Here is a 15,623-nt window from a genome sequence, read left to right as displayed (position 1 = left end):
ATTTGTTATTTTAATTAAAATCAATTTTTTATTTTAAAATGACAACATTTTTTGGTGTCCAATCACACCCTAATCAAAGATTGGTGGCGACTCTTCGAACCCATATTTTATCGTGAATGAATTTTCAAATTTTCGAAACGAGAGGTTTTCTAAAATCACATTGTTTTTAATTAAAATTCAATCTTAAAGAGAATAATTAAAAAATGACGTGGTTTACAGATCTCGCTTCCCCACCTTTTAAAAATCATTTCGACAGCTTAGCGACTCCGCTGGGAATTTTTTTAGAGAGTCAGGCCTATAGTCGGTTAATTGATTGTATTTGTAATTGAAAGTCATAAATTCGCTCTAATTTGGTTTTTGATCCCCTGTTTGATTTTAATTTGATTAATCAATAAATAGTTTTACTGATCTGTTTGTTAATGGTTTCAGATTAATTATGTGTTTTGATTTTAAGTATTTTGTGAATATGTGTTGTTTTATTTTCTCTTTTCCTCACACACTGCACAGTTACATTTGCAAAACATGAGCTAAAACCCCAGCTCCGTCCTATTTAAGTAGGAGTGAGAGACTACTCCCTCGTGTCGTTTTCACCTCCGTATGGGATAGTGGATCGCTCCTGGAGCTCATGCCTTATGGTCCTCGTGATGGTATTCACCTCCGTATGGACAAAGGGAGGTGTGTTCCCTCGAATTGAACTCGATCCCCTAAAGCCTGTGATGGGCCAGGATTGAGGGTTCGGCAGCCCAAGGGGGCACCGATAAGGCCAATTCGAGAACCTAATACTTTAGAACCGAACCCAGCATGTAGTAAATATAGAGCCTGAGCTTAGATCGAGCCTAACCCGAACCTTAAGAATCCCGTGAGGAGTGTACACAAGGAAAAGCTTTTTGAGTCATTTATTTTTGTTTTCTCGAACAAGCATGCGAACTAGAAATCATGCGGTTAGGTTTGTTTTCTCGAACAAGCATGCGAATTAGATATCATGCGGTTAATATTTTTTTTGAATGACAAACCATGGGGGTAGATATCATGTTGGGTAAGATCTACTAAGCATGATTGGGTAGTCAGCATGTGAGGGTAGGTTTTATTTGTTACTATACTCATTATTTTGTTGTTTATATTATGTGTACTAACCCATTTTTTGTTTTATGTCTGTTTTGTTTTGGATTTATTGCATTTACATCTCCATGTCATTCAAAGGTGTTAATTCGCAAGTGATTAACTAATAAGAAGGCTGGTCATAATGAGGCAAGAAATTCTTAACCATGTACTCAAAATCGAGAGATCAAGAGACATTCAAGTGATCCATGAAGAAATGTATCCGATGAATGAAGTTTTAAAGTTGATTGAAAACTTCTTTCAAAGGGGCGGAGGCCGAAGATGTTCCAGGAGATAGATGGAAGACCCTTCACAAAGACAGAAAGATCATTTTGCATTAAAAGTGAAGATAGTGATCCCAATATTTAATTTAAGGACGTCCGACATCATCAAAGATGATAAAACACACCGATAATTTTGGAGGTGCAATGCCAGATTTCATGAAGAGTACGACTCAAGGAAATGAAGAAATGAAGAATCATAATTGTATTTTGATTACATGGTGTAATGAATTCTTGTTGTCTAAATGAAAGTTGTTCTATAGTGGTCACTTTTGGAATTAACACCTTTTGCATTTGCATTCTTATAATGATTATTAATTCATTGTGATATTGTTACTTTTGGGTTATTTTGATGTATTATGTGTACTAACTTGTTTTTATGTTGTTTTGTTTTCTCTGTCTGCATTGCATGACCATGACATAATCAAAAGGGTGTTGATTTGTGAGTGTTCATCATAGTAAAAGGTTTTCATGACGTACAAAGGGTATAGTTATGAGAAGTCAAAAAGTGGCATCCTGAGAAAGCTTCAAGAATGTGGGATAGTTATTCTGCACCCAAAGATCGTATGGCTGAGGAAGAGAAAAAGGAGATAAGAGAGATAAAAGAAAAGATGTCCAGGATGATGGATAGGATAGATGCATTGGCCAAAGGAAGTGTGACTTCTACAACCAGAAAGAAAAAGCTCGACGGAAGCAACCTTGAGGTATCAAATATGCAAGAGACAACTTTAGAGCCTGCTGATTCTAGCCAGTATAAGAAGTCACACTCAATCATTGTTCGTATCAATAAGCTGTTTGGAAACTCCAAAGAGATAGTGGCAACTACAGAAATTCAGAAGTATGAAAAGAAGCCCTCAAACTATTTGACAACACTACTGGGTAGTGACACCAGAATGAGAACATCCAAGTTAGGATATTTTGGGCACGAAGAGATCCATGAGTACCCACTTTAGGGCACGACTGAACCCACAGCATGTTGAGATGACAAGATTCGGACCAAGAAGTTATTGAGAATGAGTCTAGCAACTTTAAGTGTCAGGGGAAGACCGTGAATTTGAACAGAGCTTACCTTGTAAAGCAAATCAACTGAGCATTGATCAATGGCAGAGCCATGGAAGAACAACTCTGAAAGCATAATTGAGCCAATGACGAAAATGGGGCAACACAGTCGTATTTCTGACTATAGCAAGATGTTGAGAGAAAAAACACTTTCTCCAAAATGAATACATAAAATAAAGATGACAAGAAGATAAAAGAAGATCAAAGGGATCTTCCAAAATGCAAATTGGAAATTATGAGTTGCTACACGGGTATATGAAGCAAACCCATGAAAAGAATGATCAAGTAGAAGAAGAATGAGTTAACCACTTTGAGGGCAAATGAAGATTAAATCGACATTTATGCATTCATGAGAACATCGTTTGCATAAAAGATAATGCATTACACTGATACATTTAATTGCATTCATGTTTCATGCATAAACACATGATTTTGATAGGTCTTCCATTGAAAAGAGAAGATGCAGGATGTTAAAATTCCAAGTTAAAATGAAGATTTCAAGCCTCAAATGCAAGGAGTTACGTTTAAGGAGGCATACCTTGAAGAACAGAGAGGTCTAATCCACAGAAAAGAATTGCTTTGAAGTGAAGACCATCAGATGTATAAGAAAAACAAAGAATTTTTGTGTATGAAGAGAGACTTGCACACATGAGATTGGAGCAAAGTCAATTTTAAGCCTTCACCGAAAATGAGTGAAGCAAATCAATCTTAAGCCTTCACCAAAGAGTAGTGAAGTAAACCATCTTAAGCCTTCACCGAAGAGTAGTAAAGCAAATCCGTCCATAAAACCTTCGGGTAGGATATTTTCACATGAATTTGAAAATGAAAAAATAGTGTTTTAAGAAGATTGTTGAAAACATTTTGATATTTTGATATAACAAATTAAGTTAAATGAATTTTAAGATTTTCCAAATGATTTTCTAAGTATATTCGATAGAATTATTCGAATATCAAAACATTACTCCAAATCTTTCAAAGATCATTTTTAATCCTTACTCAAAGTGTAAAATTAAGTTTTAATCTTAAAACAATTTCAAAATAATTTTACAAAGTATTTCGAACCATTTCAAAGCCAAAAATTCCAGATTGCTCAGAGGGAACCGATTCCCCCTAAGGGGGTACCGATTCCCCCCCTTGTATAACGGTCGAAATATTTGAATTTTATACTTAGGGAACCAATTCCCCATAGGGGGTACCGATTCCCCCCACGCTCCAAGCTGTTTTATTAATTGTTTTCACACTAAAACGGCTATATGATCTTCACTAATCATCCCCAATGTTCAGAAGTGATTCAAGGTGTATTTAAACAAGTTCTGAAGCCCTTGATCAACAAGAAATTATAGAGAAACAAGAGAGAAAGCATCAAACACCAAGTTTGTGCAAATCAAGCCAATTTTCCTTTCAATATTCATTTTGCTTTCAAAGAACACCATTTGTGCTCATTTGTAATTATTTGTGAGTGTTCCTTTCTTGTTCTAGAATTGTGCAAACATCTTACCTTGTGAGGTTTTCCTTGTAAGTTTGCAAATTTGTGTATTTCTCTTTGAAAAATAGTGTTCTCAAGAATTTTGGGGTATAATTCTTGAGGGAGCTGTAAGGTTACTCTTTGCCCTCAAAAGAAAGAACAAATTAGTGAATTTGTTGGAAAATCCTTAGTGTGGATAGCTAAGGTAGTGGACGTAGACTTTGGTTGATAAAGTCGAACCACTCTAAATCGCTGTGCAATTATTTTCAATTTTCTGCAAAAGCTTCCACTAAAAATTTTAATTGCCAATTCACCCCCCTCTTGGCCATATTCGTCAATCGATTAACTCAACAATTGGCATCAGAGCCTAACTCATTTGAAGGTTTAATCGCCTCTTGAGTCGATCCGGGAAGAGTTAGATCGATAAAGATGGCGTCCACTTCCGGTTCATTCTCCATGGAAGAATCCAGACCAATTGACGTGCCTCCACACTTCAATGGAACAAATTATCATCATTGGAAGAGGTGTATGATGATATTCATCAAATCATTTGATGTGGAAGCTTGGATGATAATCAAGAAAGGATATTCCTCTCCTACTAAGAAGGCAAAGAAGTGGAGTATTCAAGAACGGAATGAAGCTCAACAAAATTCAAAGGCTATGCACAAGTTGTGTTGTGCAATTGATCCAAATGTATATGAAGGAGTTTCTTCTTGTTCAAGTGCCAAGAAAATGTTGGATAAGCTTGAGGAGATCTATAGAGATAAGGAAGAAGAAGAACCAATAAAAGTGATGTCTCTATTAGCTATCACAGAGCCAAAGGTATCTTCTAACTCAAATATATCAAATTCAAAATCTTTTAATGAGTTACAAGATGCTTACGATAAATTATTTTTGGAGTTTGAGACCATGAACTCCAAATACAATAAATTGATTTCTAAATTTATTGCTAAAAATGATCTTCTTTTGAAAGCTAAAACAGACTTGGAAAATCAAAATGAAATGTTGAGAAAGGAGTTAGAGCTTTCAAAAATAAAATCTGAAAACTTTGAAAAAGAAATTTTGAAATTAAACAAACTTCTTCTAGAAATGAAAATGGATTTTGAAAATCAAAATGAAATCTTGAAGAAGGATTTAGAACTCTCAAAAATGAAATTTGAAAGTATTGAAAAAGAAAATTTCAATTTAAAAGATAAGCTTGAATGTTTAACAAAAGAAAAAGAGATCATTCTAAATAATTCATCTAGTTCAATAATGACAATATGTTCACATTGTCATTATCATGGTCATAACGAACATACTTGTCCTTTAAAGAAAGGAAAACGATTTAAAATTAGACAAGTATGGATTCCAAAAGGAACAAGAGGAATTGAAACTAATGTTCAAGGATCCAAAGCAATTTGGATACCAAAATCTACTTAAATGTCTCTTGTAGGTGTGTGGGAGCAATGGTGATGAAGTTGATGATATTCAAGATGCTTAGCCACACATGAAAAAGTAATGGGTAACATCTAAACTTAATTTTTTTATTTTATTTGGTTGCTCATTTATTCTATGCATGCATGAGGTTTTAAATGTTAAATAATTCTAAATGATTATGTTTTGTCTCATGTATGTTGAAAAATATTGTATGATGAACATGGTAATTTTTTTTAAACTCTAGTTCATCATATTAATTTTTGGTCAAAATTGTTTTTAAAATGTAATTGATATCTCTTTAATAATTGATATTGATTTTTCAAGAACTTTGGTTTTCTAAAATTTTGATCTGAAATTTTTAATGCATATATTTTTGTTTAAATATTATAAAGTTTTAATGCATAACATTTTCAAAAACTTTATGCATGTGCTCTTACTCTCTATAATCAACATTGCATAATGTTTTATATGTGAATGGGTTAAAAGCATAATCTTTTGAAAAAATAAATTTGATAAAAGATACAATGTTTTATTTTAAATGATTACAAAATTGATTGACATTGCATCTACTTTCGATTATGCTTATTGGTCATAAAATAGGGATATCTACATGGTTCATTTAGATTCTATTGATATGACTAATTTGTGCTTAGTTGCTAAGGATGAACATGATAGTTGGTTATGGCATAGGAGACTAGGACATGCTAGTATGAGTGTTTTGCAACGGCTAATTCAAGGTGATTTAGTTCGAGGGTTGCCTAAGCTTAAATTTGATAATGATAAAATCTGTGATGCTTGTGCTAAAGGAAAACAAAAGCGAGTTTCTTTTAAATCCATTAATGATGTATCAACTAGTAGAGTTTTACAATTGATCCATTTAGATCTTTTTGGGCCAACTAGAACTACTAGCTTGGGTGGAAAACAATATGCATTTGTCTTGGTAGATGACTATTCTAGATATACTTGGGTTCTATTTTTAAATACTAAAGATGAAGCATTAGAACAATTCATCACGTTTTCAAAAGTAATCCAAAATGAAAAAGGTTACTCTATAACTAGTGTTAGGAGTGATCATGGAACTGAATTTGAAAATCTTGGATTTACTGAATTTTGTAACTCTAATGGTATTGGCCATAATTTTTCAGCACCTAGAACCCCTCAACAAAATGGAGTTGTTGAGAGGAAAAATCGAACTTTAGAAGAAATGGCTAGAACCATGCTTTGTGAAAATAATTTGCCAAAATATTTTTGGGCGGAAGCCACAAATACCGCTTGTTATGTTGTAAATCGAGTAATGATTAGGCCAATTTTAAAGAAAACTCCATATGAAATTTTCAAAAATAAAAAGCATAACATTATTTATTTTCATCCTTTTGGATGTAAATGTTTTGTTTTAAACAACGGTAAAGAAAACCTTGGCAAATTTGATGCTAAAAGTGATGAAGGAATTTTTCTGGGTTATTCCTTAAATTCTAAGGCCTATCGTGTATTTAATAAAAGAACTTTAGTTGTAGAAGAGTCTATACATGTTGTTTTCGATGATAATCCCCTTCCGAGGAAGGATTCTTGTGTGAATGATGATGTAGGTGTTATAAATACAAATGACGTTAGACATGACGTTGGAGAACCATCATCAAAGGAAGAAACAAAATATGAGGAAACTCATGATCCTCTTGAGAATCCAACCATTGAAGAAAGGGAAGTATCTTATCCAAGAGAGTACAATTATGTCAAGGATGGTAAAATTATAAGTGATCCATCCAAAGGGGTAACAACTCGATCTTCTCTTAGAAATATTTGTAATTATGTTGCATTTATCTCATGCAGAGAGCCTAAGAATATTAAAGAAGCATTAAATGATGAACATTGGATTATGGCTATGCAAGAAGAGTTAAATCAATTTGAGAGAAGTAAAGTATGGACATTAGTTGAAAGGCCTAGTAATAAATCTACTGTAGGTACTAGATGGGTATTTATGAATAAGCTTGATGAGAGTGGTAATATAGTGAGAAACAAGGCTAGACTTGTTGCTCAAGGGTATACTCAAGAAGAGGGCATAGACTATGATGAAACATACGCTCCCGTAGCTAGGATGGAAGCAATTAGAATGTTATTAGCATTTGCATGTTTCAATGAATTTAAATTATATCAAATGGATGTTAAAAGTGCATTTTTAAATGGTTTTATAAAAGAAGAAGTGTATGTGGAACAACCTCCAGGTTTTGAAGATTCAAATTTTCCGGATCATGTTGACAAAAGCTCTTTATGGTTTAAAGCAAGCTCCTAGAGCTTGGTATGAAAGATTGTCAAATTTTTTAATTGAAAAAGGTTTTTCAAAAGGGAAGGTTGACACTACATTGTTTTTGAAGCATAAAGGTAAAGATTTATTAGTAGTTCAAATTTATGTTGATGATATAATATTTGGTTCTACTAATGATGTTCTTTGCCAAGAATTTTCTAAGCTAATGCAAAGTGAGTTTGAGATGAGCATGATGGGGGAGCTCTCATTTTTCTTGGGACTCCAAATCAAGCAAAGAAAAGATGGCATCTTCATCAATCAAGCTAAGTACGTCAAAGATATGCTCAAGAAGTTTGGACTGGAAAATGGGAAACCTCATGACACTCCAATGAGCTCTTCAACAAAGCTTGACTTAGATGAAGGAGGTAAATGTGTAGATGTCAAGTTATATAGGTCAATGATTGGATCTCTACTTTATCTAACTGTAAGTAGACCGGATATTGTGTTTAGTGTTTGCTTATGTGCTAGATTTCAATCATGTCCTAAGGAATCACATTTACTAGCTGTTAAGAGAATCTTTAGATACCTTAAAGACACTCCTAGTCTAGGACTTTGGTATCCTAGAGACTCTAGCTTTAGCTTGCATGTTTTTCTGATGTGGATTATGGAGGATGCAAATTATATAGGAAAAGCACCTCCGGTACTTGTCAATTCCTTGAAAATATGCTAATTTCTTGGTTTTCAAAGAAACAAAATTGTGTTGCATTATCTACCACTGAAGTCGAATACATTTCAGCTGGTAGTTGCTGTGCACAAGTTTTATGGATGAAACAACAACTTTTTGATTATGAATTTGAAGTAGGTACCATTCCTATCAAGTGTGACAATACTAGTGCTATTTGTCTCACTAAAAATCCCATCCACACTCTAGAACTAAGCACATTGAAATAAGACATCACTTCATTAGAGACCATGTCACTAAGGAAGATGTAGTTCTAGAATTTGTTGATACTTTGCACCAATTAGCGGATATCTTTATAAAACCTTTAGACAAGGAACAATTTTGGACACTTAGGAGAGAATTAGGTTTGACCAATCTATCTTCACTGAGTGTTTAAAATAATTTTAGCACTTTTAATAATAAATGAAAAATGCTTATAATAGCAATTTTTGATTGCATTCATTGCTATTAGTTAGGGGGAGTTTATGATTCTTGATGAAAAATTAATTTTATGTTCAAATATCGTTTAAAGATTAATTGAATTGTTTGAACATGATTAATTTTCAATATATGAGTTGCCAATACCACTAGAGGAAATTAATTTAGCATTTTGGGTGTTTAAAATCAGATTTTAGCATTTTGGTGCAGAGGGAATCGATCCCCCCTTGAGGGAACCGATTCCCCCTTTGAAGGGGAACCGATTCCCCCCCATAGGGGAATCGATACCCCCCTGGGGTTCTGGTTTTAGCACGGGCAGAACCCAATATTTGCTCAAACCCTCTCTTATTCCTTCACGCCGTTTCTTACCTCTACTCTCTCAAATCTCCATTCTTGCCTCAAATCAACATTTTTAATCAGAATTCACTTCAAATATCATCCTCTAAACCTATTGGAATCATCAAAAACGTGCAAACTTCATCTAATCTCACTCAAATCTGAAATCCTTCAAGGTATTTTTCCAAAACTTCTATTTCATCAATTTATGATCATAGAACTAGTTTTAATTAGTTATAGGTTGAACTTTAGATCGGACATTGATTATTTAGTGATTAGAAACTAGATATCACAACTAATTTCATCAAAAACACAAGAATTTTCCAAAAATTTTCTAAAATTTCAAAATTAAAAAAAATGTTGATTTTCAAATTATTGTGTTTTGATTGAATTATGTTGTTGTTATGAAAACTATGTATATATTATTTCTCAAAACCATATTTTTCAAAGGTTTTCAAAAACTTTGCCCATTAAGATTGATTTAGAGAACCTTGAAATATTGAGGGCTCAATTGAGTTTTGGGATTGATTGAATTGCATACATGTGTTTTCTAAATTGCAGGTTATCCATACTATTCCGATTCCCTAAACCATGTCCAATCCTAAACGTGCTAGGTCATCATCTAGTCGTTCACACCGTCAACCAGATCCACTTCCAAATCCTCCTCCTATTCCAATTTCTAATCCTAATCCCATTGATCCTAACTTGACCATCCAAAATTCGTGTTTCAATCATCCTGGTCCTAGAAATCATCGTTTTTGGTATTATCAATATTTTGACTCTTACAAAATCCGGGAAGAATGTATTCCTTCTTGTCAAGCTATGTTAGCTATCAATTTTAAATATCTTCCTCTTTTACAAGAGTGGAAATTTGATAAACTCTTTGACCTTGAACCCATCGTTTACCATCAACTTGTGCGTATTTTCTATTCTAATGCCGTTTGTGTTAAAAACCAAACTGAAACCGAAACCATAGGAATTCGTTCCTACCTTCTAGGACAATTCTTATATATTGACTCGGCTTACATAGCCAATACATTCATATTAGATAATGATGATATTTCAAATGAAAAAATAGGTTTTAGGATCTCGTTATAAAAGAAGGGATAGTGCAAGTGTCTTAGACCTTCATGAACGTTTTCTTCATCTAATAATTTCTTGGTGGTTTCGACCATCCGGAGGTCGTTATTCTACTCTTAGAGCCTTAGATCTTTGGTGGTTATATTGTTTCGAAAACAATATTAAAATTAACCTACCTCAGATTATTTTTGCTAAAATTGTTGAAACCGTAAATCTTGTTCCTAACAAAAAAATCTGTTCATCTCTTGTTTACGGTTGCATTTTGAGTAATCTGTTTTCCAAAGCTGGGCTTAGAGTCGGTCTAGATGCCGTTTTTCCCCTTAAGAAACAAATTAACTTTCTTTCCTTAACGAGAGCGGGATGGATTAAGGATAAGGAAACCGGTGAATGGGTTCGATCTTCTGCAAATACTCCGGGAGCTAGTTCTTCACAGGCTCCACCCGAAGCTGACGAAGATCTCGAGCTTGAGCAATTAATGCGAGACATCGATGAAGCCGAAGATGAGCCTGAGCAGCCCGAGGAGCAGCTCGAAGAGCAAGCACAACAAACGCATCAAATGCCTCCATATTTCCAATCCTTTATGGAGACATTCGATTTTCGATACGCTACCATGGATTCACGCTTTTCTTCTATAGAGTCCCACTTATCTACAATGGGAGCTCAACAATTAGAAATTCTTCGGGAGATGCGTGCAAACAATGAAGCAACCAACGCGCGTATTAATGAAACTCACTAACGAAATGGCCGCTATGCGAGCTCGTTTTCCTCCTCCTGATTCGGATATGTGATTCAATGTTTTTCTTTGAACTCCAAACTTATTGTTTTAACATTTTGAATATTTTGGAATGTTTGAATTTGTGGATTGATTGACTTTGAATTTTTTTTGGTTAGAAATTATCTATTTGGTGTGATTAAATTTATTCATTATTGCATCATTTACTTCATGATTAAATATATGACCAATTTTGCCTTTTCATATTAATTATGAATATTGATTATGAAACTAATGGCTAACGTTTCTCTTGCTTGTGATCTTAGCAGCTTATATTATATATAATCAATTGGCTAAATGATTTCAAAACTTTGTTTAAATTCTTTAAAATGTCTTTTTGATTTAACAAAAAGGGGGAGAAGTGTTAAATATGTTTTTAAATGATAAATGGGAGAAGTGTTAAAGTAAGGGGGTAAATGGGAGAAGTGTTAAAGTAAGGGGGAGTAATTTCAAAACTTGATTTCAAAATCTTAAAATTACTAAAATGTTTTGTTATATCAAAAAGGGGGAGATTGTTGAAAACATTTTGATATTTCGATATAACAAATTAAGTTAAATGAATTTTAAGATTTTCCAAATGATTTTCTAAGTATATTCGATAGAATTATTCGAATATCAAAACATTACTCCAAATCTTTCAAAGATCATTTTTAATCCTTACTCAAAGTGTAAAATTAAGTTTTAATCTTAAAACAATTTCAAAATAATTTTATAAAGTATTTCAAACCATTTCAAAGCCAAAAATTCCAGATTGCTCAGAGGGAACCGATTCCCCCTAAAGGGTACTGATTCCCCCCTTGTATAACGGTCGAAATATTTGAATTTTACACTTAGGGAACCGATTTCCCATCTGTTTTATTAATTGTTTTCACACTAAAACAACTATATGATCTTCACTAATCATCCCCAACGTTCAGAAGTGATTCAAGGTGTATTTAAACAAGTTCTGAAGCCCTTGATCAACAAGAAATTATAGAGAAACAAGAGAGAAAGCATCAAACACCAAGTTTGTGCAAATCAAGCTAATTTTCCTTTCAATATTCATTTTGCTTTCAAAGAACACCATTTGTGCTCATTTGTAATTATTTGTGAGTGTTCCTTTCTTGTTCTAGAATTGTGCAAACATCTTACCTTGTGAGGTTTTCCTTGTAAGTTTGCAAATTTGTGAATTTCTCTTTGAAAAAGAGTGTGCTCAAGAATTTGGGGTATAATTCTTGAGGGAGCTGTAAGGTTACTCTTTGTCCTCAAAAGAAAGAACAAATTAGTGAATTTGTTGGAAAATCCTTGGTGTGGATAGTTAAGGTAGTGGACGTAGACTTTGGTTGATAAAGTCGAACCACTCTAAATCGCTGTGCAATTATTTTCAATTTTCTGCAAAAGCTTCCACCAAAAATTTTAATTGCCAATTCACCCCCCTCTTGACCATATTCGTCAATCGATTAAATCAACAAAGATGAAATTTTTTAAAACGAAGAATGTGATTTTCAAAATTTCACGATTTATATGTCCTTCGGGCCATCAGTAAGTCTTTCGAGCATGATGCTTAAATCCTTCGGGTCATCTATAAGCCTTTAGAGCAAGATGATAAGTCCTTCGGGCGATCTATAAAACCTTCAGGTAGGATGTTTTCACAAGAATTTGAAAATGAAAAAATGACGTTTTAAGAAGATGAAATTTTTGAAAACTAAGAATGCGATTTTCAAAATTTCACAATTTATAAGTTCTTCGGGCCATCAGTAAGTCTTTCGAGCATGATGCTTAAATCCTTCGGGTCATCTGTAAGCCTTTAGAGCAAGATGATAAGTCCTTCGGGCCATCCATAAAACCTTCGGGTAGGATATTTTCACATGAATTTGAAAATGAAAAATGATGTTTTAAGAAGATGGAATTTTTGAAAACGAAGAATGTGATATTCAAAATTTCACAATTTATAAGTCCTTCGGGCCATCAATAAGTCTTTCGAGCATGATGCTTAAATCCTTCGGGTAATTTTTAAGCCTTAATAAGAGAGTAGTGGAGCAAATCTATCAGTAAGTCTTTCTAGCATGACGATTATATCCTTCGGGTCATTTGTGAGTCTCTCGAGCAAGATGATAAATCCTTCGGGTCATCCATAAGACCTTCGGGCAGGATGTTTTTTTTTACTAAGATAATAAGTTATCTGGGCCATTTTAAGCCTTCTCAAAAAGTGTTGGAGCAGACCATCAGACCATTAAATATGGGAGGAAATCGAAGATTCTCAGGTACAAAGAAGTGGAACAATCCATTAAAAGGGTTTATGCAAGTGAGATGGAAGCGAAGGTCAAGAAGAAGATTGAAGAAGAGAAAAATGACGCTGCAATCGGACAAAATTGGGTCATTATTTATCTTTGCTACGTTCTTCTGTTCACAACAACGAGCAAAGAGGGGCAGCTGTAATACCCTAATTTTTTTCGGGCCAGTTAATTTCATTTGATGATCGGGAATTAATTTGAAGATATTGATGCTCGATGAGGACTTAATTCAAGTGATAAATTATGGGATTTTGCGTTTGGAAGCTAGAGACGCTTAATTGGATTGATATCGTATATGTTTTATTTTTGAAACCGAGGGATAAATTAAAATTCAATCCAAAATTCAAATTAAAAGTCTAGTGTCCATTTACAAAACAAGCCCAAACCGGGCCTAATTACAAGACTCGACCATGGCTAGCTCCCACGTGAAGCCATTGCCAACTGCTCACGAGATGCCCATGTTATACACTAACCGAGCAGTAGCCCATACCATACTGTTCCAGCTCGGTTCCCCATATCAGCTCCTGTGTGAAATGCTCCAACTGAGCAGACAAGCTCGGCTTCCCATCACCCGTGACCTACAACACGCGAAGAAAAAGGGGAATTATTTTAATTTTATGTATCATGTAAAAGGGGGTTCAAGGAAGAGAGGTTCACGAGAGCACGGAACCAGAAACCAACAGTGAGGGGCTCGGCCAGAAAAAATATGACAATAACAGAGAGGGAACGGAGGTAACAGAGAGGGAGTATCGATACCAATGGAAGGGGAGTACCGATACCCAAGGAGGAGTCTCGTACCATCGTGAATTGTGAGATAGTAAGAATAGTTAGAGGAACGAAGTTGGGGTTTTATTTAGAGGGGACACTCTTCCATAAGAATACAAGTGAAAACCTTAATAATTGTGTGATAGTATAAGGGTTTTCTGGATATATCTAATCAAGTTCTTGTGTACTTTAAATGTTAGTCGGATGTTGCACTGATGCTCTATGACTCAGGCAAATCCCGATTACTCTAGAGGAGTGGACTAGCCGAGTGAGTTCCAATGATATGTGACTCGGACTCATCTCGAAGTATAGGGAGATTGATGCTTTGTGACTCAGGTCTCACCCAAGCATTTTAAGTAAGCAAAAGTTTTGTGATACTAAGTGACCCCGAGCTACACCGTAATGCTTACTTCGATTTTTGTGTGAGTGTAAGCAAATGTTCATAACCATACTTGTAGCATGCTTATATGTTGAATGCATATAGTATAGTAGGGTTATTTGTGTGGCACTGAGCATGTGAGCTCAGCATATGAAATGTGTTTCTGTGCGCAGGTTCGTAGGTGTCAACTGAGGAGTTTGTCGCCAAACTTGAATTTCCATACTCGTCTGTCTTTTCAGAGTACATCTCAGTTATTGTAGAGGGCATTTACTGTCATAGACCCTTATTATGTATTATTTGCAAACTCTGTTATTTTTTGTATTTACATATTTTGGAGACTAGTGTTGGGAACTCCCCATATTTTAAATACTATATTTTGTAAACATATTCTATTTTGGCTTTTATGTCGTATGCGAATATTAAATTTGGTTAATGATTTAAAAAAAATGGTTAGCCGGTTAGGTGGTTCTGTGTGAAATTCTAATCCACCGGATTTCTGGTCGGATCAGATTTAAGGTGTTACATTCACCCCATAAATATGACCGTACTCCGTCTGTGATGACCCATGTTAATGGCTTTATGAAACAACTCTGTAATACCCTAATTTTGTCCGGGCCAGTTAATTTCATTTGAAGATCGGGAATTAATTTGAAGATATTGATGCTCGATGAGGACTTAATTCAAGTGACGGATTATTGGAGTTTGCGTTTGAAAGCTAGAGACGCTTAATTGGATTGATATCGTATATGTTTCATTTTTGAAACCGAGGGATAAATTAAAATTCAATCCAAAATTTAAATTAAAAGTCTAGTGTCCATTTACAAAACAAGCCCAAACCGGGCCTAATTACAAGACCCGACCATGGCCAACTCCCACGTGAAGCCATTGCCAACTGCTCACGAGATGCCCATGTTATACACTAACTGAGCAGTATCCCATACCCTGCTGTTCCAGCTCGGTTCCCCACATCAGCTCCCGCGTGAAATGCTCCAACTGAGCAGACAAGGCTCGGTTCTCCACGAACACCCATGCAGCTCGTTTCCAGGCATGCACCATACTTGAGCAGGCAAGCTCGGTTCCCCATCACCCATGACCTGCAATACGCGAAGAAAGAGGGGAATTATTTTAATTTTATGTATCATGTAAAAGGGGGATCAAGTAAGAGAGGTTCACGAGAGCACGGAACTAGAAACCAACAGTGAGGGGCTCGGTCAGAAAAACCACGACAACAGAGAGGGAACGGAGGGAACCATAGACTATCGACAATCATCCAAGGCAACCAGAAAAGAGGAAAGTAA

The sequence above is a fragment of the Hibiscus syriacus genome, unplaced genomic scaffold (genome assembly GCF_006381635.1).
Source record: "Hibiscus syriacus cultivar Baekdansim isolate YM2019G1 unplaced genomic scaffold, ASM638163v2 tig00110384_pilon, whole genome shotgun sequence".
Lineage (NCBI taxonomy): Eukaryota > Viridiplantae > Streptophyta > Magnoliopsida > Malvales > Malvaceae > Hibiscus > Hibiscus syriacus.
The sequence above is the reverse complement of the archived record's forward strand: the minus strand, read 5'-3'. Positions refer to the sequence as shown.